Raw genomic sequence first — 24,322 nt, forward strand, 5'->3', positions numbered from 1 at the left:
TCTCAGAGGCCCCCAGCTGGCCGGAGCAGCCCCTCCTGCCAGCAGCCGCTGTGCCTCAGAGCCCTCCCTCACGCTGGGGCCATGCAGGGGCCATGGGCCTGGAGGAGGCTCCTGTTCTTGAGACAGGAGCGAGGCTGCAGCTCCCGCCTTTGGGCCCTGGGCCGCAGCAGCGCAGGGGAGGCCCAGCTGCAGAGCTCACAGCCCCTGCTGGGATTCACTGGGACACTTTGGAGCACCAATCCCCAGCCCATATTCTCTCTGTGGTTGCTCTTTCCATGTTCCCTGTCCCGTTCCCATATTCCCATCTCAGGTCTTATTCACAGTCCCTGTCCCCATCCCCGGTCCCTGTCCCCATTCCCATTCCCATCCCCAGTCCCTGTCCCCATTCCCGGTCCCTATCTCCATTCCCTGTCCCCATCAGCGGTCCCTGTCCCCATTCTCATTCCCCAGCCCCATTCCCGCTCCCTGTCCCCATTCCCGCTCCCTGTCCCCTCGCACCGGACGCCGCCGCCATCGCTCCGGCTCCCCCGGCCCTCACATAACCGAGCAAACCGCGCGCTGCTCCCGCCCACCAATCCCAGCGCGCGATCGCTCCCTTATTTCCATAACCACTCCCTGCGGTTTGGCCCCGCCCACCGCCGGCTGCAGCCACCTCCGGGCGCTGTTTGCTCCCAGTTCCCTCCCAGTGCTCCCAGTAAGAGCGGCCCTGGCAGGGAAAGCGCTCCCAATTCCTTCCTGCTGATCTCAGGATCGCTCTCGGTGCTCCCAGGATTGCTCCCAGTGCCGCGCGGGACGGGCCCGCTGTGAAACCCGCCCAGGGCAGAGCGCGGCTGCTTTTGGGGGTCTGCATTGCCCGGGCCGGGCTGGGAGCGGAGGAGGAGTAGGAGGAAGAGGAGGGACAGAGGAGGAGGAGGAGGAGGAGGAAGAGCAGCACCAACAGCCCGCGGTTTCCCCGCTCAGCCCGCCGCTCCCCCGGATCCGCCAGCATCGCCATCTCCGCCGGAAGCCGCAGGTGAGCGGGCTGGGGGAGCTCGCCCCAAATCCATCGGAGGGGTCTCCGGAATGTTTTTTTTGCGAGGCAGGGTATGTTTGGATCTTGCGGGACGCCAAACCTGGGCCGGAAATGCCCCTGCAGGGATCTTTGGGGGGGTCCCACGTGGCGATCGCCCGGTACCGGCGGGCACAGCCGCAGTCACGGATTTTGGGGATACGCGGGAGAGCCGGGGGGAACGCGGGAGCCCCGGAGCGGGGAGAGCGCAGAGGGGCGATCCCGGAGCCGGGGGACAAACCGGCTGCCTGGAGGGGTGCGGGAGGCTGGGGATGAGCGGGCTCCGGGCTCCCCGAGGCTGAAAGGGGCGCTGACTTCTCCAGCTGCACTTAGGCAGCGGGACCATCAAAGCCAATTCAGTAAGCCTTGTTTTTCCCCCCACACCAGGATTCGTTATTCCCAAACCTTGGCAGGACGAAAAAAGAGGAGGCCGTGAGGAAGAAGAAGATGGCCCGGGAGCCCCAGGCAGGTGAGGAGGAAGTCAGTGCCCCTTTCCCCCTCTCTCCTGCTCCATCTCCCAGCCCAGCACGGCCCCCGGCTGCAGGACAACCCTGCTGCCAAAGCTGTCCTGCTGGGGATGCACTGGGGGGATCTCCTTGTCCTTCCCTGTGGCACGGAGGCAAATCCCATCTTCTCCTTGTCCTTCCTCCCCCAGAGAAGGAGCTGAGGATGGAGAGCAGGAAGGACAAATCCCCGCAGCAGAACCTCGTGGAAGTGGCTGTTTTGAGCAGCTCCAGAGCACAGGAATCCAATGGGGAGGAAAAGCCCCGGAGATCCCTCCTGAGGAGGGGCTGCAAACGCAGATCATGGGGATCCGAGGAGGAAAGACCCATCCTGGACCGGGGAGGTGGCCGGAGCTCGGAGCTGGGGGTCCATGAGCAGCTTCAGGATGAGGAGAAGCCCCAGAAGTGCCCAGAATGTCGGAAGAGCTTCAGCAAGAGATCCTACCTGATCTGCCACATGAAAATCCACACAGGGGAATAGCCCTACAAGTGTGATAAATGCAGGAAGAGGTTTCAGACGAGTTCCTGTCTCCTCAGGCATCAGCGGAGTCACACAGATGGGAGGCCCCTCTGCTGCCCCCATTGTGCAAAGGGCTTCAAGGACAAGTTTGTCCTCGTCACCCACCTGCGCATCCACAGCGGGCAGAGGCTCTACGAGTGTCCTGAGTGTGGAAAGAGCTTTGCCCAGCACTCCACCCTGACTGCCCACCTGAGGACCCACACGGGGGAACGGCCCTACGAGTGTGCAGAGTGTGGGAAGAGCTTCAGGACGAGCTCTGAACTGACCATCCACCAGAGAAGCCACACTGGGGAACGGCCTTGAGTGTGGGGAATGTGGGAACAGCTACCAGAGGAGGTGCCACCTGACCTGCCACATGGAAGTCCACACAGGGCTGGAACGGCCATACAAGTGTGGGCAGTGTGGGAAGAGCTTGAGGTGGAAGTCTGAACTGATTGTCCACCAGCAGCGCCACACCGGGGAACGGCCCTTCGAGTGTGATAAATGCAAGAAGAGATTTCAGAGCAGCTCCTCTCTCCTCCAGCACTATTGGTTTCATAGAGAGGAGAGGCCCTTCCAATGCCCTGACTGCGGGAAGGGCTTCACCCGCAACTGCGATCTCATCACCCACCGGCACATCCACACCGGGGAGAGGCCCTATGAGTGTTCTGAATGTGGGAAGAGCTTCAGTGTGAGCTTCAGCCTAATGGTGCACCAGAGGAGCCACACTGGGGAGAGGCCCTACGAGTGTGATAAATGCAAGAAGAGGTTTCAGACCAGCTCCCTTCTCGTTGTGCACCAGCACATTCACTCAGACAAGAAACCCTTCCACTGCCCTGACTGCGGGAAGGGCTTCAAGCACAACTCTGCTCTCATCAGCCACAGGCACATCCACACTGGGGAGAGACCCTACAAGTGTGGGCAGTGTGGGAAGAGCTTCTCCCATAGCTCTCAGTTGACCAGACACCAACGGAGCCAGCACTAAGGGCAGCCCCGTGAGTGCCCTGAGTGCAGGAAGAGCTTCCTGCGCTGCTCCAGCTCCATCCCCCAAGGGAGGATCCGTGCTGAATGATCCCCAGTGAGCCATGGTGGGCAGAGCCCTGGTGATCCGTGGTGCCAGTGATCCATTTTGGGAAGACACTTGCCTGGGGGGCTCCACATGATCCTGGCTCCCTGTGGCCTGAAGTTTCTTTTCATTTCTCTTTGTCCTTTCCAAACACACAAAACCAGGGTAAAAAGAAAGACGTTGAACTAAGACAAGGTTGGAGATATTGGGGGAATCTTCTGGGGATGTGAGGGATGCTGGTTTCAAGGGAGTTGAGCGTTCTTGGGAGGGATTTGGGGGTTGTTCAGGGCTTTGGGCACCCCAGGGCTGGTGGCTATGGCTGCGCTGGGAGACCCTGGCGGAGGTCCAAGGCAGCTGATCAAGGACCCCCTGCCCTTGAACTGTCCCCATGTCCCCCTGTCCTGGTTCCTGGTGTCCCCTGTTCTGGATCCCCCTCTCCCTGCTGTGACTTCCCTTGCCCTGCACTGGTTCCCATTTGTGTTTGCTATGATTGACATTTAGTGAGGAAGAAAGAAGTCACCCATAGAAATTATCTTTTCTGAAAAGAGCTGATGAGAGCTTCTCTTTGCCTAGCAAAACCAATTGCTGCCTAGCTTTGAGAACAGGCATGTTTATAAGCCAATTAAAGCTGGATTCCCTTCTGTGACATTCACACAGTGGGCCATTGCTGAGCCCTACCTGCAGTTGCTGGGCTGTGCTGGCTCCGCCGCTGGATTTTTGGCAGATTGGCGAAGATTCTGCCACTGTTGAACTTCGTCCTCACCCACCAGGCAGGGGAGTGAAAGCCATCGGTCCCTGGTGTGCTGCTGCTGTGTTCCAGCCTGGCTCCCCTGATCCCAGCCTCCCCTGCAGGCTGGCCCACGTCTCAGCTGAATTTCACCAGAAACTGCCGAGCAGAGGGAGGGGAAGCCATCAGCCCCTGGCATGCTGCTGTTCCAGCCCAGGCCCTCCTGAGATCCTGACACAGCCCCCTCAGGGCAGCCTGAAATAATGCACTGCGACTGCTCCAACCACTGCCTGGCAGGAATCACAGAACCAACAGCAAGAATGGTGCAATGCCTGGGTAACATCAACTCCTTCACTGCACAAATGAAACTTACAGACCTTCAATCCTCTCTCAAGTGAGAGAAAAAGATAGATGGACATATAGAAGACAACATAAAGACACCAAAGTCAGTAAAAAAGGATTCAAGTCCCAGATAGAGAAAAAATGAAGAAATGCATTAGTCTTAGGCTGAAATCCTCCTGTAAGGCTATAGAGAAGAATGCAATTGGTACATCAGATTCTTTTTCCCTATAACTCATTAAAATGCTTTAGAAGGATATAGGGTTTCAAGGGCCATCATGAACAGAGGCACCAATGCTAAAGTGAACAGCTGTTGAAGCAGCTGCAGTCCTGATGAGAAGCTTGAACAGAGAGAGACAAAAGTAATGAAGCCCCTTTGCTCCCAGGAAAGAAGAAGAAAACCTCTGGTCTAAGAGATGAAGATTATTTCAGATACAGAAAAAGAACCTTTGTTTTTTAACAGTTCAGCCTTAAAATTAGCTCCCTAGTAAGTTAACATAGCCCAAAAACACAGCTGTGGGAAGGCTGTGAAAGATGAGAAGGACTTCACGAATGCAAATTCCCAAGAGGCTGCTATTCATGTAGATTGAAGCCACAAGAACACTGTTTCTTGTAGAGAAATCTCCATAGCCAAGGCAAGAAAGACTCCTCTCCCTAAGAAAACTGATGAAAGATTATTTTTAGGAGAAGTAAACTGACTGAGAATACCAAATTTGTCTCTGGACATTGTCAGTGGGAAAGATAAAATGTTGTGGGGAGAGGAGAAGTTTTCTAAAAGTTTTATGCTCATTCTTACTAGTTTTTCTTTTAGTCCTGTTACTAAAGTTTTCATTATACCCTGTTAAAGTTTTCATTAAAACCTACTTTACCTTTCTTCTAATCCTGTCTCGCAACAAGAAATAAGTAAATAATTCTAGAGAATACATGAGCATTTAGCCAACGCTGAATCCACAACACCGTGTCACCCCACTGTTGGTCCTGTCCCGGATCCCACTCCCCGTCTCATTCCCAGTCCCTGTCCCATATTCTCTGTCTGGTTGCTGTTCCCATATTCCCAGTCCTATATTTCCTGTCCTGTTTCTGTTCCCATATTTCCAGTCCCACTGCTATTTCCTGCATTTTTTATTTCTATGTTCCCTATCCTGTTCCCATATTCCCATTCCCAGTCCTGTTCTCATATTCTTATTTCCCATCCTGATCCCATCTTCCTAATTCCCATCTCATATTCTCTGTTTGCTATTTCCATATTCCCTGTCCTGTTCCCATATTCTGAATTATGATCCTCTTCCCGGTCTCTCTCCTGTGTTCCTGGTCCCTGTCGCCGTTCCCGGTCCTGTCCTGGTCCCATTCCTGAGGGCTGCAGAGCTCGGGCTGGCTGTGCCACACGAACCGTTCAGCCCGGCTGCTGTCCTTGGCCAGCTGCAGAGAGCACAAGGCTTTGGGCATTTCTCAGAGGCCCCCAGCTGGCCGGAGCAGCCCCTCCTGCCAGCAGCCGCTGTGCCTCAGAGCCCTCCCTCACACTGGGGCCATGCCGGGGCCATGGGCCTGGAGGAGGCTCCTGTTCTTGAGACAGGAGCGAGGCTGCAGCTCCCGCCTTTGGGCCCTGGGCCGCAGCAGCACAGGGGAGGCCCAGCTGCAGAGCTCACAGCCCCTGCTGGGATTCACTGGGACACTTTGGAGCACCAATCCCCAGCCCATATTCTCCCTGCGGTTGCTGTTTCCATGTTCCCCCTCCCGTTCCCATATTCTCCCCCTTGGTCCTTGTCTCCGTTTGTGGACTCCGTCTCCATCTCTGGTCCCATTCCTGGTCCCTATCCCCTTCCCCGGTCCCGCTCCCTGTCCCCATTCCCGCTCCCTGTCCGCATTTCCAGTCCCATTCACGCTCCCTGTTCCCATTTCCATTCCCGCTCCCCATTCCCGCTCCCTGTCCCCATTCCCGCTCCCTGTCCCCTCTCACCGCACGCCGCCGCCATCGCTCCGGCCCCTCCCGCCCCTCACATAACCGAGCAAACCGCGCGCTGCTCCCACCCACCAATCCCAGCGCGCGATCGCTCCTCTATTTGCATAACCACGCCTTCTATCGTGATTCCGCCCACCGCCGGCTGCAGCCGCCTTCAGGCGCTGTTTGCTCCCAGTTCCCTCTCAGTGCTCCCAGTAAGAGCGGGACTGGCAGGGAAAGGGCTCCCAAATCCTTCCCGCAGCTCTCAGGATCGCTCCCAGTGCCGCGCCTGGGGCGGTTGTTTCGGAACCCACCCAGGGCAGAGCGCGGCTGCTTCTGGGGGTCTGCATTGTCACAGCCTGGCACCACACTGCCAGTGCAATGGCAGAACAAGTGACCAAACGCTTCCTTCCCCCAAAATCACCAATGCATGCTGGCAGTGGGGGGACAGAAGCTGTCCCGAGAATCTCCATCTCGGGTGTGGGAATGTTTGTTCCCCACAGAAAACAAGAGATGATGGTTTTTCGCCATTCCCTCTGCCTCTGCAATGCAAATGCAAAAGGTGTTCCTCCCATCTGCCACCCAGTACCACCCCCACCCCATCTGGCTGGGAACCAAAGGCAGAACTTTCAGGACCCACCTCCCCCTTGCCGCTGGGGCGCGCGGGACAGCAGGGAGATTCGCACCCCCCAAGGGGAAACAACCGACCAAACACCCCCCAACCCACCAAGAACGCTGAGCTAGAAAGAAGGCAGCCAGGCTACACTCGCACTCAGCTGTTGAGCCATCGGCCCGGGACGGTCTGAGCTCGGATATGCCGCCGGTTCCAGGACAGCCTCTGACGCAGACATGGAGGACGGAGTTCCCGAAGGCAGCAGAACTGCCGGGGCGTCTGGTGGGGGCGGCGAGGCCAGAGAGAGTGCAGTTGCAGCAGGGTGCAGGGCGGGACGAGGGCAGCGGCGCCGGGTCGCTGGTCTCAACTGCAACCTCCGGCATTGGCGCTGCGGGCGAAGGCGGGGCTGCCACAAGCAGGGCTACGGGGACCCACAGGGGGTCAACTCTTGGTGCATCTGCAGGCAGCGCAGCCTCGGACACACGCTGGCGGCGACTGCCATTGTCACTGAGTGCGTCGCCTAGCAACACAGGCGCAGCCGCAGGAAGCGGTGGAAGCGGTGCCTGAGCGCTGTTGCCTAGAAACACCGGCACAGCCGTGGGAAGCAGTGGAAAGCAGTGTGTCTGAGCTCACAGACACAGGCGGGGCCGCCGCACCCACAGGCTCTGCTGGAGGGACGGGAGAGGCCGTGTGGGGAAGCGCCCGCACCCGTGGGGAGGGTTGGGGAAGCCCCACAAATTCGGGAGGTGGGACCTCGGGCACCGATGCTGCCCCCAGGTCTGAGCGATGCGGGGTCCAAGAGGCTGGCCGGGGCGATGCCTGCAGAGCTTCCAGGGGCAGCTCAGCCCACTCAAAAACCCCTCTGAGAGCAACGGAGGAGAGAAAAAGTGGCTCCATCTGAGCATTCTCCAAAAATGCAGGGGAAAAACTTCTTCGGCTGCAGGCAAGACTTCACCCCTCTGCTGCGAGCCAGGGAGGCTGGGAAGCAGCAGATCATCTCCCCCAAAAGGAACTTCTCCCGTGGGAATTTGGGGGAATAGGGCTTGCCTCCTGCAGTCAGCAATCCAGGGAAAGGCAGCCGCTCTCTGTTTCAAAACCAGGAAGAGTGCCCTGAACATAGGATAAATGCAGGGGTACCCGAATCCACAGTTCAAAACGGCTTGGAAAATGGATTCCATGCATTCCCATTCAAGCATATCAAGGGCATAGAGCACATTCGTAAAAACCCAAAGAACTTTGCCCATTGAAAAAACTCATACAAATGTCTCTCCAACAGGGGAATTCACCCCATTTTTGCCAGAGGGCAATAAGTTTCTCCTCTGAGGGGGAGATATGAACCTCTGCCTCTATGGGAGAGGTCCCCCACATGTGCAGCCACAATCTGCGAATGGCAGCATCTTCAGGAAAGGAAAAGCTAACAGTACCTTGTGACAGTGTCCAGCAAGCTCTTGCCAGCTGCTTGCTCCTTCTAGGCTTTCCAAACACCTTCCCGGAGGCTTTGCAAAAGGTTCTCTCTGTGATTAGCCTTGCTGTGAACTCTGTCCAAATCAGGATCTTCAGTTCTTCAGCTCCTGGGTAGAATCCACTTCTGTGGTCACTTGTGAGGTGACCATTAATGCCACATACCCGGGGTTTACCCAGATGTAGCAATGCTCCTCTGGTGGTCTCACCAAGTTAAAAATTTCTTACTCATTCACTTGAGGGTCACCATCTGTGACAGTGGTCATGGGAGTTTTCAGATGAAGGGAGAGATGAGAATGTTGACTCCATGTTCAGAAGGCTGGATTTATTATTTTATTATATATACATTACATTATAACTAAACTAAAAACAAATAGAAGAAAAGGTTTCCTCAGAACCTACCTAAGTGAAGAATAAAAAAGAATGAATAACAAAGGCAGCGGCCTCGGACAGAGAACAAGAGCCAACTCTGCCGTGACTGGTCAATAAATGCAAACATCTATAAGAGACCAATCACGAATCCACCTGTTGCATTCCACAACAGCAGATAACCATTGTTTACATTCTGTTTCAGAGGCCTCAGCTCCTCAGAAGACAAAAAATCCTAAAGAAAAGATTTTAACAAAAATGTGTCTGTGACAACTGGTACAATCCCAGGTGGTCCATCCACCCATAGATGAGGTCTCCAAATTTGCCCCGAAAGTGGGTCCAGCTTTTATAGGCCAAAAAGAGCAAGTCCAAGTGACTGGATGATATTTTTTGGCCAGGATAGCCCTTCAGCTGATGGCACACTTCACAATCAGCCGGGGACACAGCTAGGCCAAAGCCCAGACATTTGCTGGGAAGCTTTCTCTTCAAACACCCTTCAAACAAGCCTCCATGCAAGTCAGTTGAGAAAGGTTTTTCAAATTATACATTTCTGGCGCCTAACTACACAGGGTTATGTGAAAGATTCTAAAGCAGCCGCTCTGGAGTCAAAGAGCCAGCCCTAAGAGTCCTTGTCATCTATTTGTAGCTAAATCCCACTTTGGGGGAGTTGAAGGAGTTTGGAACGAGCTAGAGAGCGGACCTCTGAGTTTTTTAGATGATGCCATTGCTTTTTCTTCTCTTCTACATAGGCAGGAAGGGTGAGTTGAGCTCACATCTCCACCGCATGGTTCACAGGGCCGCAAGACTTGTAGTTACAAGAGCTTTGAAGGATTTCTTGGCCAAGAAGACACGGCCAACAAGGATTTTTATGTTTTGGACCCAATCTTCAAGATTTCATCTTACGGACTCATGCTCTCTGAGTCTCTAGCTGGTCAGAGTGACCCCGAGATAAGTTAGAAAGTCTCTTTTCCCAGCCCGGTGGTCGAAGAAGGAGTCAGAGCTCTTCATTTGTCAGTCTCAAGGTTGTTTATTGCATCTTATCGATAAAATTCTTTCTCCTGTCCTGCCGAGGTCGGCTCAGCAAGACAGTCTAAGGCACTCTGCCTCCCCTGGGGTGGTGTTATCTTTTTGTACTAAAAACTACCTGTACAATATTTGTTGAAGTGAGGGGGAGAACGACCATCCTATAATGCATCGAACTCCGCTTTATTGATCGATCAGTCACCTTAAATAATAGTGTTAACGAACTTCATGCATATTCCAAAATACAGCTTTATGATAGGCTAACAGAGAAAACTCTAACCACTCCTTTTGTTTTACAATACCGTTGATTGTTTACATCAAACAAAATCAGTGTTCTCACTGTGATACGAATGGTTCTCAAAACTTCCATAACTGTTCCCAGGGTGCCATCTTTTCCCAGAGAGGATGTTACCTTTGTTATGGGAAGACTGCCTGAGAACTTTATTGTTTATGCAAGGATGCCTGAGAGAGACTAATTGTTTATAGAAGTCAGGCTGGGAACTGCTTTGAAGCTGCTTCACAGCTACCTGCTACTTTTCTCTCAGTTGCATGGCTTCGTGGCCTTTTTCCTCAAGCCATGCCTGAACTAAACTCTCCACACTTCCCCTGTTTTTTTCTTTAAGAGAAAGGAGGTTAGTTTGCCAGGTCTTCTCTATCATCCTACTAACCATCTTTTGGATACAGCCACAGAAACAAGGTAAGATAAGTAAAAGCAATAAGAGTACACCTAATATCCCTATAGCATATTTTACAAGGTTTCTTAGCCATGGTCCCAATCCTAAACTTTTAAGGCACTCATCAATACCCAATCCTTCTTCTTCCTTAAGGCTGTTAAGCCCTGGCCGTAGCTCTTTCAACTTAGCATGAATAGATACAGAATGATTAGACAGGTTCATGCAACACATCCCTTTAAACTCTTCACACCCATGGCCTTGTGCTAATAATAAGAAATCTATAGCAGCTCTATTTTGTAGAACAGCGTGATTAACACTTTGTACATCTGAAGTTAACATATCTAATATCTGTTAAGTTTTATTTAGTTCACCCTTAATTCTTCAGCTACCACTACACCTAGCAATATAACAAAAGTAAACCTCATTTTTCTGTTTTTACTTTGACCTTTTTTTTTCCTTATCAGTTTTTAACCTTTAACCCTTTTCAAAATACACTGTACCTCCCACCGATAATAAGCCAAGATTTTCTGCTCCGTAGAGCCCACTCCCAATTATGTTCCCAGTTATGCCTATGATTACAGGTATCACACCATAAACGAAAAAGTGACAACTGATCCACCCAAAAGGTCTCATCACAACCTCCACAACACAGTGCAACCCAAGCAGCACAATGTGGGCTGTGACATTCAAGGCAGTTCTCTTTTGCCGGTCCTTTTATATGGAAAGATGATAAAGATTCAATAATGTCAATCAGTTCCCTGGTCGTCCGGCAACAGCGTTTTATCCCAAAGGATTAAAACCACCCTCAGCTGAGCCACAATGTCCGGCCTTATCAGGCTTTGCACGGTAGGTGGTAATTGGATTAAGAAAAGAAAGCTGTTAGCTGTTTTCATTCATGTGAACCTGGAGAGGAGGTGAATGGCAAGTCTGAAACCGATCCTTTGTCCTTGAGATTTTCACATCCACCTCTTCCCTGGGTTTCTCAAAAATGTTCAAAATCAGTTTTATAGTCTGTAATCCTTTAGTCATTTGGCTGAAATGGCATCAGCTGGGCGATTCTCAGTCCTTTGTTGATTTGGAGTGGTGAGAAAGTAGTATGCACTTGAAGCACTTAAAATACTTAACTTAGCAGACTTATTTTCAAATTAATAGAACTTAACTGGCTTCAAAATTCTATGGGCTAACTGTGCTACACTCTTTGCAACATAAGAATAGGCAATTCTAATAACTAAATAGTATTTTCAGCTAGCAAGGTTTCTCTGATGTTCACAACAACACTTTGAACACAAGTCATAAAACAAACAGCTATCGTAAAAGCATAAATCTATCTAACATCACTTAAACTTAATAGCACTTATACTTAAAATACTTAACTTAAAATATTTAAACTTAATAGAACTTAACATTACTTAAACTTATCTTTACTTAAACTTAATAGAATTTTAAATCAACAGAACTTACATGTAAAATCTCTTAATTCTAACAAAACTTAACTATAACAAACCTTAACTGATTTTAAACTTATTTGTAAATAATGTAAGATCAAACTTAACAGAATCTAACTTATCTTAAACCTAATATGATTTAACCTTAACAGACCTCGAACTTAACAGAAAATAAACTTAACAAACTTAACCTTAATAGTATTTAGCATTTAATTTAACTTAAACTACTTAATAACAGATAAAACTTACTATAGACATAAAATATAGCATTTACTATAACTTACTTACAGGCCTGATTCTAAAATATTAAGCTAAAATAACTTTGTTCACGTGTTTGCTATAGCATTTCTATATCAAAAAGCACACTCACAACATCTCACTCATACAATCAGTCTAACATATCTTAACATTTTTAAACTTTTCAAAATATAATTCTAGAGTCTGATGTTCCACTGACTGAGCCATCTGGGCTTCTGATGTTAAAGTCTCTGCCAATACAGGTGATTTCAAGACAGCATACCAATGCCGAGCCAAACCGGCCGAAATTTGACCCATGCATACAGTACGCTGATTCCTGTTTCAGTCTCTGCCAGGAAGAACTAAAGTGCCTTTAACTTTCCTTGTTTACCATCACTTGTTTCTTAATTTCAACAGGGATCTTTTCCTTTTGTTGACAAAAGTTACATCCATTAGGCTGTTAGGTCTTAAACTGAAGCTTTTGCCGGCTGTGGGGGGAGGGAGAAATGCTCCTGCTGCAAAAAGCGCTCCAGTCCCGCGGTGCGTGTGTCGGAGCGGACGAAAACCCCCCCCCTGCGCTGGGCTCTTTGTTTACTCGCCGACAGGCTGACTCCGCTGCAGGCACCGCTGCACCCGTGGCTCCCCCCGCGGCGGCTTCGCTCTCCCCCCGTGGTGGCTTCGCTCTCCCCCCGCGGCGGCTTCGCTCTCCCCCCGCGGCGGCTTCGCTCTCTCCCGGGGCGGCGCGCCTCGGCTCCCGCGGCGGCGGCTCCGCTCTCCCCGCCGCTGCCTCCGCTCCCGCCGCTATAGCACAGCATTTTAGGCGGTCGCTCACCGCGGCTGCTCCCCATGGCGGAGCGCCCGTGCCGAGTTCGGAGTAGCACAGACTCGGAAGCGCCACGAGCTGCGGCCGCTGTCTTGCACTCAGAGAGATAGTAAAATAGTGCATAAGACATCACTCGCCATGGCCTGCTTAGCTTCTTGGCAGTTTTACCACTCTCTAAAGCAGCCTCTGACAATAAATCACCGAATTCACGCAATTCCGTTAACTCGTAAACTGTGTGGGGATTCACAAAGATTCCCCGTTCCAGACCATAAGCCAAAAGACCTTGCAATTCCTTCCGTAAGTCTATTCCCTTAATTTGCCTTTTTTGCAAAAACATAATAAAAAGTTCATATGCGGCTTGTCTTTCCATACCTCTTTTCAAGTGCGCACTTTCACCTAGCAGCGTTTTCCCATACTTATGCCGCACAAATCAGCTGGTCCCATCTAATTATGGTCGCCAGGGCACGGCGCGTATCGGCGGTTTTCTTTTTTCCTCCGCTTTAATTTCGCGCTTATTGCCGCTCCCGCTGCTTCGGAGCCTGAACCATTCCTCACTTATCCTTTGGTGTTCGCAATCCCCGTGATGGCCGCGATCGTCGTGGTGTCCGTTATCATGTCGGGGTCACCAATTTGTTGAAGTGAGGGGGAGAACGACCATCCTATAATGCATCGAACTCCGCTTTATTGATCGATCAGTCACCTTAAATAATAGTGTTAACGAACTTCATGCATATTCCAAAATACAGCTTTATGATAGGCTAACAGAGAAAACTCTAACCACTCCTTTTGTTTTACAATACCGTTGATTGTTTACATCAAACAAAATCAGTGTTCTCACTGTGATACGAATGGTTCTCAAAACTTCCATAACTGTTCCCAGGGTGCCATCTTTTCCCAGAGAGGATGTTACCTTTGTTATGGGAAGACTGCCTGAGAACTTTATTGTTTATGCAAGGATGCCTGAGAGAGACTAATTGTTAATAGAAGTCAGGCTGGGAACTGCTTTGAAGCTGCTTCACAGCTACCTGCTACTTTTCTCTCAGTTGCATGGCTTCGTGGCCTTTTTCCTCAAGCCATGCCTGAACTAAACTCTCCACAAATATTTACAATTACTTTCCAATCCCTATCATCTATGTTAGACAGTGAGCTTCTGCTCTAGACCAATCTCAAATGCCAACATCACAGCAGAAGAGGGAGGCCAAGAAGACGAAGGAGAAAGGCTGGACATGCCCAGATTCCTCCATCTTGCCCCCTGAAGCCCCATTCTAAAAACCCTCAAAATCTAGTTTTCCACTCTGGGATAAATTCATTATCATTCTACTTCAACTTTTGTGGCTGGTCATTCTTCATACAAGGTTGGTGATTGTTTTTTCCAAGGGCTAAATCAAAGGCACAGGGGTCTTGGGCTCTGTGTTAAGGTCTCTGAGCCCTCTGACAGGGTCTCGAGTCCTGCAGGGCAGCCAGAGGAATTTCCTGGGTCCCCACATCATGCTAACAGTGTAAGCTTCCTTAGCCAATCATGCTATGACACACAAAGCTACAGCACTGCACCCTAAACTTCTTGTTTACCATTGTAACTACTTTGATTTCTTCCTAGATCTTGAACTCTAAAACTCTAAACTTTCCTCCACTTCAACTTTCCTCCCCGTGTCGCTGATATAGACTAGAAATCCGCATTCTCGCTTCTAGCACCTTAGTTTAGAAGCCCTTTCCAAAGTCTCAGATCAAATCCTGTGTTTAATTCTAAGCTTTGCTGACAAGACCAAAGGTCTGAGATTTCTCTGCATTTGGGTTTCCAACAAAACTGATGCTGTTAGTTGCAGAGTGCCCAGGATGTGTCTTGCAAGTCAACTCTGGCAGGAACAAGGCGGCTGCTTGTGGCCTCTGACAGCCCATTGCCTGGGGCTTGCCAGCGCCCCAGCCCCTCAGGGGCTGCCCCAGCCTGGCCAAGCCGCCCGGCAGCAGCGCCGCAGCCCCACAGCAGCTCCAGAGCAGCCCCATCCAGAGGCACCTGGGAGCCCTCAGCAAGGCAGCCAGCAGCACACGGGCAGGAGGACACGGCTGGCGCTTCCTGCCTGGCACAGGGCTTGTGACCATCTCCAGGCACCGCTCTGGCAGGGATCCCCGCAGCTCCGGCCCCTGCCCAGCCGCTCTCTGGGCAGCACAAAGGCTTCAGCAGAACCACCAAAGGCCAAGGGGCTTCTGGCCATTTCCCCTGGCCCACTGCACGCCTGGGCAGCTGGCTGAGTGCGAGCATCCTTTTCCCCCTACTCCCCTAAGCCCTACGGACCCTGGGCAGCAAAAGAAAGATCCTGGGAGTCTGTGTATGTTAACATAGTCTATATTTACATGGTAAAAGAAAAAAAAAAGGAAAAGAAAATTCTTGAAGAAAAACAAAATTCCACCTGACTCAGGTGGCCCCAGCAAAAAGAGCTTCTGCGATCAGCTCTCCACAGAGCTCTGGCAGGGCAGGCAGCCGAGCCATGACAGACGGGGCCATGTCTTCCACGCCCTGCGCAGGTGATTTTGGAGCCACTGGAACCCGGAGATGGGAGCCCGCTCTCCTGACCTGAGGATGCACAGCGTTTGAATTGCCAGGCTTCCGACGGCGAGGCTGATGTCATTTGTTTTGTCTTCCAGGGCTGCGAGAGAGAGGAACAGAGGCACGGTCAGAAGCTGGAGCTGCAGGGAGCCGAGGAAGAGCCCCCTGCAAGTGCCATCCCAGCCGGCTCTTGCCATGGCCAGGAGGGAGAAGGGAGCAAGGGGATCAGCCCGAAGCTGCTGGCCACAAATGGCCCGCGTAGCCCTGAAATCTCCGTGCGCTCTGCCCACGGGAGCAGAGCCCTCCGCAGCCGGGGCAGGGCTTGCAGCTCCTCTGGCAGTCCCCGCTGTCAGCCCGCTGCCCTCACTCACCGGTGCAGATCAGCTGCAGCTCTTGCTGCTGCCCCCTCAGGTGCCGCCCAGCTATGCCTGTGAATACAGAGCCTGTCACGGCCCCAGCTGCACAGCTCCCTGCCAGCGGCGCTGCCGGCGCTGTGGCCACACGGGCTGCTGGCCCGGCAGGGCTCAGTTCAGCCCATGCAGCGCGCTGTCGCCCCAGGGCACGGCTGTCAGAGGGCGGCAGCAGCAATGCCCAGGCCAGGCGGGGCTCCACAGCGCCGGGCCCGGCTGGCGCTGCCGGGGCAGCAGGCAGGGCTGGGGCCGACCTGCGGCGGGCTGGGGAGGGAGCCCGGGCTCGTAACTCACCCATGAACCTGATGGCCGCCTCTCGCAGGGGCTCCTGTGGGCTCTCCAGGTAGCGCAGGGCCCGTCGCAGGTGCTCGGCCGCTCTGCTCCTGTCCTCTGCCAGCTGCAGAGAGCGGCAGGAGGGAAGGGTTGGCGTGGGCTCAGCCCCTGGGCCGGGCGCTGCCTCCGCCCCGCCCCGGCCTCCCCTGCCCGCACAGCCCCGAGGCGCGGCCAGCAGCCGCAGGCGCCGGGCTCCCGAGGGGAGGGGGAGGGGGCCGGCTGCTGCCCGGGGAGCCGCGGTGCCGCCCCTGCCTCGCAGCCCCGCCGGGCCGGGCTTTCATGGGCACCCGGCTCAGGCCCACGGGAGCCTGGAGAAGAGCCCGCGCGGCCTCTGGCTGCAGCAGCGCGCAGGAGCACAGCTGCTCGGCCCGCACACTGAGCACCGCCCTCAGGGGCCTTCTCCTGGCTGAGTTGGAGATTCCAGGCCGTCCTTACCAGGCACTTGCTGAACTTCCACAGTTTCTGCTCATTCACCAGCTTTTTGAGATCCCTCCTCTTCATGAACTTGACCGCATAAAGCAGCGTTTCCCGAGAAGCCTGGAGAGCAGCAGAGACGCGGAGATTGCCCCGCAGCCCAGGGCACGGGACCCGCCTCCCCCTGCCATGGCCTGCAGGAGGCTGCGGTCCAGCAGGCGCAGGGCAGGAGGCAGCCGAGCCCGCTGCCAGGCGGACAGCAGCAGCCCAGGAGTCCTCACCTCTGCCACATGCTGATTCTCATCATTGCAGTGGAAGAAGAGTGGAAGCAGGCTCTGTTGCACAGGGCTTTCCAAAGGTTTTTCTCTCTCTTCCAAATACTCCATCATGTCTCGGAAGAGTTTTATGGAGAGCAGCTGTACCTGGCTATTATCCTAGATGAAAAAAAAAGAAAAAACACCTCAGCATTGGCTCCGCCAGGGCACCCTGGGCACAGGGCTGGAAATGCACAGGGCACACAGTTTCCAGGCAGCAGCCAGTGGCTGTAGCTGGGGGCACAGAGCCTTACGTGGTCAAAGAGTGGCAGGAGTGCCTCAGCCAGCTGCACGGCAATGGGGGTTGACATCAGAATGTGTTTGTGCAGCAGTATAAAGCTGAGTGTGATGAGTGTCATCCCAGCTATCTCTGCATCATTGTCCCCCAGTAGGTGCATGAGGCTTTTGGTCAAGCTCCACATTCTTTCGACCTGTGCGGAACACAAGTCTGTGAAGTCCCACCCTACTGCCACAGGGCCCAGAGGCCAAAGGACTGTCCTGAAGCACTGGGGCAGCTGAAGCAGGAGGCAGGAGAGCTGGGAGCAGCTGCCCCAGTGGCCAAAGCCCAGGTCAGGCCAAGTGACTGCGTTCCCAGCGCAGCTTCAGCCACTGCCCCCTTCTCACCATTGAGGGATCATCAATGAGCTCGAGAAGGGCCCTGAGCGCCAGGCGACGCCTCTCCCTGCACTCGCTCTGCAGGTACCTTGAAGAGACCTTCACAACACTGTCGCCACATTCACTAGAATCCAGGCACACGAGGACCTGAAAGGCACAGGCCAGTGACGGGGGAGCCGGCCGGCAGGAGCCCACAGCCGCACAGGGCTGGGCCCAGGACGCAGCAGCAGCAGCAGCAGCACAGGGTGCGGGCACCGTCCCAGGCGGCTGCTGCCACGAGAGGGCAGAGAGCTGGGAGGCTGCTCAGCAAGGCAGCACTGGACACCCGGCTCACCTCCACAAGGAATGCCAGGGTGGGCAGATCCCAGTGTGGCTCCTGTATGCTGAGCAGCCAGAGGAGGTGGAGGGCAATACTGGAACACAACCGATGACAAGCATGGCGCATCTCCCTAGGAGGGCAAAAAAGGGAGCAGGAACCTGAGCAAATCTCTCCAAGGACAGGCTTACAGAGCCTGGTGGTCTTTTACCACCACCCTGCAAGGGCACCTGGGCCCTTTAGGAGGTGTCTCCTCCTGTGCTCTCTCCCATCCCAGCCTTTTCCAGTCTGCTTGGCCGTCCCTCAGTGTGTCCTTAGCTGTCCCTCAGTGTGTCCCAGGGCTTCAGGGAATGTGTGGGACAGCTCGGGCACAGAGCACAAATGCCAGGATCAATGGGGAAAAAGAGAGTCTCACCTGGGCAGCAGACCCATGGCATAGTGGCGGGTGTCAGCACAGAGCAGCGTGTCTCAGCCACGCTTGCCTTCCACTGACAACACCACATCCTTGTACTGCTTTTGGCAGAGCAGGGACTTCAGGGTCTGCACTGCAAACCTATGTGCACAGCAAAGCCCAGGTCACACTGGCAGCACTGGCTCCTTTGCAGGCCACGTGTCAGGGACAGGAGGAGTGGGATGGAGCACCTGTTGGGGCTGGTGGCAAGACCGTGCTCTTCCAGGCAATCCTTCCAGAAGGTTTGGACCTCCTCTGGCATCTCTTCTGTGCTGGAGAACACTTGGAAGAGCAGATGAACAAAAAGGTGGGGGAAATATGGCCTCACTACACGTGGGACAGGGGACTCCTGGAGGATCTTCCACATCACCACAGTCGCCTGCAAAGGACAAAGCCCCCGAGACAGCGCTCAGTGCCGAGGTGTCCGTGTGGCAGGGCCCGAGCGTGCCAGAGAGATTCCCAGAGAGAGGCAGGGGGAGCACGGGGCCTGGTGGGCCTGATGCTGCCCCTGGGCCAGGTTTCCGGCCAGCGCCTGAGGCAGGCAGATGCAGTGGGGGAAGGAGGATGGAGAGCTGCTGGAGAGGCGGCCTTGGGGCCAGCAAAGGCCAGTTGCGGAAACTCACAGCCAGGGCAAAGACAGCCGTTTTGTCCCCATCCGAGGTGCACGTGCTGTACTCTGACCAGCTCCCCAGCACATCCAGGAGTATTACAGCGACCTGAGTGGGCCGCTGCTGGTGAGAGAGAGACGGTGAATCTTGTATCTTGATCAGAAGGCTTGATTTATTAATATATGATATAATACATTATAGTTATACTAAAAAGAATATAGAGAGAGGTTTGCAGAGCAGCTAGCTAAGCTAAGAAGAGATAGAAAAGAATCCACAACAAAGTTGTGTCCAGGGACTCAGTCCCCTGGCTTGCACTGATGATTGGCCCTTAATTATAAACATAGAAAATGAGCCAATCAAGGTGAATCCTATTGCATTCCACAGCAGCTGATAATAATTGTTTACCTTCTCTTCGGGGCCTCTGGCTCCCGAAGACACAGAAATATGAAAGAAAAGGATTTCTGTGGAGAAATGTCTGCGACATCTCACCTTTCTAAATTGTATAAAAATAAAAGAAAAATGCTGATGTGGAATGAACAGGAAATTCCTTCACCTATAAAATATAGAATACTAACAATTCACTAAAACAATCCTACAGTATAAGAAAATTGCAAGAAACAATGCAAAGAGAATTCAAGTCCATGCAGCTGAGTTTCAGGAACAGTCCATCAGCTGAAGTTGTTTCTTTTGGACATCTGAGAGTCCTTTTTGGTCCTGAAACAGCATAACACAATTTTAAACAATTTTAAACAATTTGAACAATTTTTAGAATGTCCTTTTCTGGCCCTTCAGTGCTTCAGCACTTCAGAGCTGCTGCCCAGTATTTTCAATCTTTTTTATTTAATTTTTAAATTTTTTTTTTTTTTTTTTTTTGATCGAAAAGCAAAAGAGCAGCAGCCAAGCAAAGCAATGCCAGAGAAAGAAAAGGCCCTGGGGGCCCTGGCCCATACTGGACCAGGAACCCCAAAACTGGCTCACACAGGGGGACCCGGACCGGTAGGACAAACCAGAACCCCTAGAAACATCAAGAGGCCTCGCAGTGGGCCCGGCCCAGGAATTTCCTAAGCCCAGCATCTCAGGCCAAACTCATGAGGGAGGCTGCGCTTTCCCACAGGCCTGAACTTTGCTGCTAGCACAATGGCAGCACGGGCAGTGAGACGCTTCCTTTCCCCTAAACCACTGAGGCATGCCAGCAGCAGGGAAATAGAAGCTGCCCCGAGAATCTTCATCTCGGGTCTGGGAATGTTTGTTTCCCACAGCATCACAGCACCACCCCCACTGGGCTGGGGACCCAAGGCAAAACCTTCGGGAGCCCCCTCCCCCTCGCCGCTAGGGCACAAGAGAGGCAGCGGCCTCCATGGGACAATCCCCGAAAAACCACCCCCCAAACCGCCGAGAATGCTGATCTTAAAAACAGGCAGCTGGACTGCCACAACAGTGAGCTGGCGGGCAGCTCCCGCTCCACGGAAGGAGAGACCCCCTGCCGGAGCGACTGCTGGGACGTCCGGTGGAAGCATCGGGGAGGGAGCCGAAACTGGGGAGGGAATCGCGCTGAGCGTGGGATCCGCCGTGGGCTGCTCCGAGGGTCCCGCGGGCTCAACTCCGTTTTCTGCTGCTGACTCTGGGGTCTGCTGTGGAGGCGGCGGGGACACGCGGGAACACGCTGGTGCTGCGTCCTTGGGCTCTGAAAACGGCGGCGGGCACGGCACGGGCACCAGCGGAGCTGGGAGGAGCGGCGAAGCGTCGCCGTTGCTTAGCAACAGGTCAATCGGCGGAAGTGCTGTCTCTTCGGCCTTCTCCGACACAGGCTCTGGCGGGGGCAGGGAGGCCGGTGCAACCGCGGGCGGGACCTCCTGGAGAGGCGGAGATGGGATCTCCTGGAGTGACAGCTCTAGCAGGGCCGTGGAGGAAACCTCGGAGACCGGTGCCGCCCCTATGTCTGAAGGCGGAGTCTGAGAGGCCGGCGCTGGCTGGAGCGGCCACTCCCATCCCCCCGGAGAGAGAGAAGGGGGGGAAGGAGGAGGCTCCATCTGAGCATGCTCTGGAGCAAGAGTAAAAAAAACTTCTTCGCGCCGCGAAGTTTCAGCCCCCCCCGCCGCGAAGCAGGGGGGGGGAAAAAACCCAAAGTCGTCACCCACCGGGTCTTCTGCCAAGGGCGGTGGAAACGGAGCTTGGCCATAACAGTTAGAAATCCATTGAAAACAAGCTGCTCTGCGTTTCAGGACAGGGAAAAGCTTTATAAATGCTGGGTAGATGGAAGGCAACACGCGTCCCTCCAGGTAGACGCACTGGATAATCGAGTCCATGCACTCCCAGACAAAAACATCCAAAGCATACAGAATATCAGCAAAGAACCCAAAAAGCTTTGCCCATCGAAAGAACCCATAGATATCTGTTTTTGACAAAAAGCAACCATCTTCTCTGCACCAATGTTTCCAGAGGGCTATGATTTTTTCCTCTGCAGAGGAGAATTGAATCTCTTCTGGCAAGGCATGGGTCTGCCATACAAACAGCCACAAGCTACGAAGGGCTGGTTCATCAGGGATAGAAAAGCCCACAGTACCTTTTGAAAGAGTCCAGCTTGCTCTGGCCAGCTCCACAGGTCTGCTGCTCTTTTCCATCATCTTTCCTGATGATTTTCCAGAAGAAAGATTCTCTTTGTGGTCAGCCTTGGCTGTGAACTCTGTCCAAATCAGGATCTTCGGTTCTTCAGCTCCTGGCTTGAATCCACTTTCTGAGGTCACCTCAAAGCAACCCTCAAATGCCACACATACAGGATTTTTACCCAGTGCAGCAATTTTGCTCCTCTGGTCTTATCAGATTAATTTTTGCTCTGACACGAGGGGTCACCAGATATTACAGCGACCTGAGTGGGCCGCTGCTGGTGAGAGAGAGACGGTGAATCTTGTATCTTGATCAGAAGGCTTGATTTATTAATATATGATATAATACATTATAGTTATACTAAAAAGAATATAGAGAGAGGTTTGCAGAGCAGCTAGCTAAGCTAAGAAGAGATAGAAAAGAATCCACAACAAAGTTGTGTCCAGGGACTCAGTCCCCTGGCTTGCACTGATGATTGGCCCTTAATTATAAACATAGAAAATGAGCCAATCAAGGTGAATCCTATTGCATTCCACAGCAGCTGATAATAATTGTTTACCTTCTCTTCGGGGCCTCTGGCTCCCGAAGACACAGAAATATGAAAGAAAAGGATTTCTGTGGAGAAATGTCTGCGACACAGGAGGATCAGCTGCACTGGCTCCGCAGTCCTGGACGAGCACATGATGGTCTTCCACATGGAGATGGCAGCTCTGCGGGGTTAGAGCTCTGTCTCAGGGGGCGTCTCAGACACAGCCCCGTGGCCTGGGCATCCCTAGGGGCCCAGGCTGACCGCTGGCTCTGCCTCTGTCCACTGGCCCTTGCTGGCAGCAGCCAGGCAGCCCAGCTCTGTGAGGACAGGCCCTGAGGGGCAGCAAGGCAGCAGGGCAGCAGGCTCAGGGGCTGACGTGCCAGGGCTGGGAAAGGCAGCAGCCAGAGGGTTCTGGAACTCTCTGTTGCTCAGACACCTGGGCCAGGCGGTAGAGGGTGATGGGCTTGGGAGGCCTGAGGCCTCTGGGCAGGTGGGCCCCATACCTGTCACAGGACGGGGCAACACGCAGGAGCGTCACGACTGCGTCAGCTGGGTGTGCTTTGGTGAGTTTCAGCAGGGCCTTGTCCAGCCTGTGCTCGGCAGAATCGTTGGCCAGGAGCCATCGGTGAATGTACCTCACCATGGCAGGCACCTGCAGGAGGCACGGGGAGACTTGGAACGCTGCCAGAGAGCGCAATGTCCCCAGGCTCCCCAGAGAAATGCACTGCCATGGCCTCAAAGGCTCTGAGGGACCAGCAGGCGTGGCTGGGGAAGCCACGTAACTCATGGGGGAATTGAAGCCTGGCCCCAGGCTGCTTACTTGTTCTGGCCTGGCAACACCCTTCTCCAGGAGCAAATCCAGCAGGGTGGCACTGGTCTCATGCTTGAGGAGCTCGGAGTGAGCTCTTAGCCCAGTGCCCATGGTGGAGGTCTCTTCCGGCCGAATGCTCCGGATGAAGTCGCAAACCAGCTGTAGGAGAAGGGCAAGAAGCCAGGGATGTTGCATGGAGTGCTGCACACACGGTGCTGGGCTGAGCAGGGAGAGCAGGCCCAGCCCAGGTGGGGGTGGCTGCAGGTACCTGCGCTGTTCTGTGGAAGCGGCCACAGCTGGATTCCTGCTCTTGTGTGCGCCCCGCAGCTTCATCTGGCAAAGAGGGAGCGCAGCCAGAGCTGAGGGGCTGCGGGAGAGGCTGGAGAACACAGCCCAGGCCTGCACTCCCCAGGCAGGGAGAGCCCTGGGATGCCCCAGGGGGATGGAGCGAGGCTGCTGTAGGGTGTCTGCCTGGCTCCTCTTCCGGCCTGTCCATGGGCATTTCCCCGGAGGATTGCATGTCATGGCATGGCATGGCATGGCATGGCATGGGGCCAAGTTGGCTGCAGGCTCCAGCCCTGCAGCCCAGTTCTGCCACTCACCCCCCTGTGATGGATGGAAGTGCACCACCTCTTCAGTCTGCTGTGCTGGGGCATCTCCAGGTCCTTCTTCCTCCTCCTCCTCCTCCACCCAGGCCATCTTGGGCACTCTCGGGGGTCTCTGCTCCATGTCTGTGACTGGAGCTACTTGCAGGAGAGATGCTTTGGGAAAGCTCCGGGGCACCAAGTCCCACGCTCTGGCCTTGAGGGCAGCTGCAGAATAGAAGCCTCGGAAGGCCACGGGTCACCGAGTCCTGTGCTCTGGCCTCGAGCTCAGCTGCAGGAACAAGGCTGCAGAAAAGTTCCTGGTCAGACGGGAAGGAGTGCGCTGTGTGGGGGCTCCTCACAGCACTGCTCTGTCCCGTTGTGCCCCGTTGCTTGTTCCCAGCACTGGGCGAGCTTCTATTTCCCACGTGTCACAAAGGGGCCTTGGAGACCGGGTTCCGTTCCATGGCACGGTGACCGTGCTGCAGCGTGCCACCCAGGGCCTTGCACACACTGCCTCCTGCCCTGGGGCTGGCCCCGGGCCAGCCAAAGTGGCCCAGCTTGGAAGGAATCCCTGGCCCCAGGTGTCTAAGACAGCCTGACAGGATCTTTAGGAAGGGCTCAGACCATAAGCAAAGGCCGCCCTGCTCTGCGGGCTCAGGCCTATCCCCATATCTTTCCCTGAGAGCATTTGAATTTCTAAATGAGAATCATTTGAAGGGAGGGGATTTACATTTTCCATTCCAGAGAAGACTTCTGCCTTCCTTAGCAGACACCTGTCTCTTCAAACCAAGACAATTGTTTGTCATCTTGCAGATGCGCAGTGTCTGGACAGCCCCGTTTTACACCAGGGACCTGGAGAACCCTTCCCAGCAACTGGGAAAATCCTAGGTGGTCCATCCACCCATAGATGAGGTCTCCAAATTTGCCCCGAAAGTGGGTCCAGCTTTTATAGGCCAAAAAGAGCAAGTCCAATTGACTGGATGATATTTTTAGCCCAGATAGCCCTTCAGCTGATGGCACAC

The 24,322-nt window shown here is 53.8% G+C and overlaps 1 pseudogene; it reads left to right on the forward strand.

The window, feature by feature from the left end:
- The first annotated feature begins 1,123 nt into the window (after positions 1–1,123).
- LOC131569230 (zinc finger protein 850-like) overlaps positions 1,124–24,322 on the forward strand; it is a 337,185-nt pseudogene continuing 313,986 nt past the window's right edge.

This window comes from Ammospiza caudacuta, chromosome 29, assembly GCF_027887145.1.
Source record: "Ammospiza caudacuta isolate bAmmCau1 chromosome 29, bAmmCau1.pri, whole genome shotgun sequence".
In the NCBI taxonomy this organism is placed as follows: Eukaryota; Metazoa; Chordata; class Aves; order Passeriformes; family Passerellidae; genus Ammospiza; species Ammospiza caudacuta.